Raw genomic sequence first — 2,438 nt, 5'->3', positions numbered from 1 at the left:
GCTCCAACACCCAATGCATAGAGCACTGAATCTCTGCTTTCAAAGAGATAAACTTTTAATATCATATGCTATTAAGTGTATATACATCATCAGTCCCACAAACTACAATTTGAAGCAAGTAAAACATTTCAAACACTCTGTAACAGTTAAAACTTCACCTTTCGGTATAGGTGTACGTTGTCTGCAGTCCGCCCCCCACATGTGCAACAAAATAAAATAAATATTAAATAAATAAACTCCAAAACAAAGCTTCAAAACAAAATTAATTCCTAAAATGTTAAGCAGGGTTCGTTTGGGATTCATTTGCTGAAATTGAAAACATTTTACTAAAGTATATATAAAAATAAAAGTTGATTGAAAGAGTACATTGAGACCCATGAATAATACCAAAAAATTGTAGTGAGACCCATTAATAGTACTAAAAAATATAGTGAGACTTATGAATTATAGCAAAAATAAGTTAAATAGTAAAATAAGTTGGAAAAAATAATTTTTGCCAAACAGACACACAGTCCAAATTTTTTTTTCTTTTTTCTTTTTTTTATAAGTAAGTTTTTGGTCCCAAGGTGAGGGAGAAAGTGAGATTTGAACTAGTGACCTTTGGTTCATAAGAGTGCTACCCAATGTTAAGTAATATAAAAATAAACAAACTTCCACAAACAAACAAACAAAAATAAAAGTAAAAAATAAAAAATCAACAAAAGTTAAATTGATATACAAAAGATAATATAAATGTAATCTGTAAATTATTTGTCATGCCTAATGTTAGAAATTGAGACTTAGGGCCCGTTTGGATGCAGCTGAAAACTGAAAACTGAAAACACTGTAGCAAAATAATTTTTAAATGTGTGAATAGTATCGTGGGACCCATTTTTAATGAAAAAGTTGCTGAAAAGTGAAAATTGTGGGTCCGTGAACAGTACATATATATACTGTTCATTGACAAAAGTCAACAAGTGCGGCTACTGTTCATTGAACAGTAACCGCACAGTAACTGTGAACAGTGATTCACTCTTATTATACGGCTGAAAGCAAAAAAAAAAAAAAAAAGGAAAAAACGCAAACGTGCAACGCCAACGCTGGTCCCAAACGGTCTCTTAGTATAAGCATTACTGGGCCCACGTTTCTTTATAATCTAAACTGAGTGTTTTTTTTTTTTTTTCATCATGGGTCCGTTTAAATTGAACTTATTGTTGCTGAAACTGAAAACTGAAAATGCTGTAGGAAAATAATTTTTAAATGTGTAAATAGTACCGTGGACCCATTTTTAATATTTTTTAGTGCGTGAACAGTACTGTAAACAGTGCTAAACATTGCATGAATAGTGTTTTTTTCCCTGCACAGTAAAATCCTGTGATTTTACTGATCACTGGCAGGGAAAAAAAAAAAAGGAAAAACTCAAACGTGGACGCACACTGAAAACGCAGAGGCCAAACGCCCTCCTTGACTAAATATAAGAGGGGTGGAGAATTTTTTTTTTTTTTTTTGAGAAGCAAAAATGGGGGTCTTTATGGTCATATTACACCCCCGAACAGGGAGTCAGTGGCCTCGGTTGGGGAGTCTGTAGTCGGTACCCGTTCTGTACTCTCTGTGTAGGAGTCACCTCACATTTTGTGAGTACACCTCATCACTAAATTTACCCACCAACGAAAGCCTGCGGGCAGCAAGACTCAAACGTAGGTGTGTTGCACGAAGCGTCCGATCCTTACTCACTCAGCCAAGCCCTCGTTGGCGGGTGGAGAATATTTTAAATGGTAAACGTAAATACAATTTTTTAGATACAGTACCTTAAGTTCCTTAATTGAATTTAACCAATACAACAAAAACAATGTAATCTTTTCCAATGATCGGACACTTAAATTGAACCATGTTGTTCATTAGTCAATGCAACCACATGGTTGAATTTAATGAAACTATTACTCCAACTAAGGAACATAGTAAAATGACTCATTTCCTACGTTTGTTGCGACCTTGAAAACAAGCTAGATAACATTTGCCACCAAACAATAAAATTTGTAAGCGGAAAACGTTTTCCGCTCTCTATTGCTCGTCTTTTCCTTTGACTTGCGATTTCCACTGTACCAAATATCAGCAAACGCAGGAAAAATGTTTTCCGCTTAAAAAAACGGAGCGTTAATGTGAAGATCGTTTACTTTCTTATTTCTACAGTAAAACAGATGCCGCAAAAGCTTGTAAGTTCTATAATCTGCTTCTATTAGGCGAGCCGAAAATAACCCCTAATCTTAGTTGAATTACGCAGAAACAGGAATTAAGCTAAAAAGTTAGGAGTGCGAGAAAAGGGATCAAGTACCTCAGGGAATTTGTGAGAAAGGGCAAGCTGAGGATCAAACCCGGAAGATTCAGCCATCGAGCTGATGCGTTGAGATACCAATCTGAGAATCGGACGGGGGAAACGATATCAATTTCCTTTTTATTTT

At 35.2% G+C, this 2,438-nt stretch overlaps 1 long non-coding RNA gene across 1 annotated transcript; it reads right to left on the bottom strand.

The window, feature by feature from the left end:
* On the bottom strand, positions 1 to 2,432 carry LOC112006743 (uncharacterized). The gene is made up of 3 exons (XR_010632649.1): positions 2,312 to 2,432; positions 159 to 181; positions 1 to 33 (listed from the first exon to the last, which is right to left on the bottom strand). It is a non-coding gene; the product is annotated as an uncharacterized LOC112006743 (long non-coding RNA).
* Between the last annotated feature and the right edge of the window lie 6 nt (positions 2,433 to 2,438).

This window comes from Quercus suber, unplaced genomic scaffold (assembly GCF_002906115.3).
Source record: "Quercus suber isolate HL8 unplaced genomic scaffold, Cork oak 2.0 scaffold_306, whole genome shotgun sequence".
NCBI lineage: Eukaryota > Viridiplantae > Streptophyta > Magnoliopsida > Fagales > Fagaceae > Quercus > Quercus suber.
This window is presented reverse-complemented; position numbering and strand designations above follow the sequence as displayed.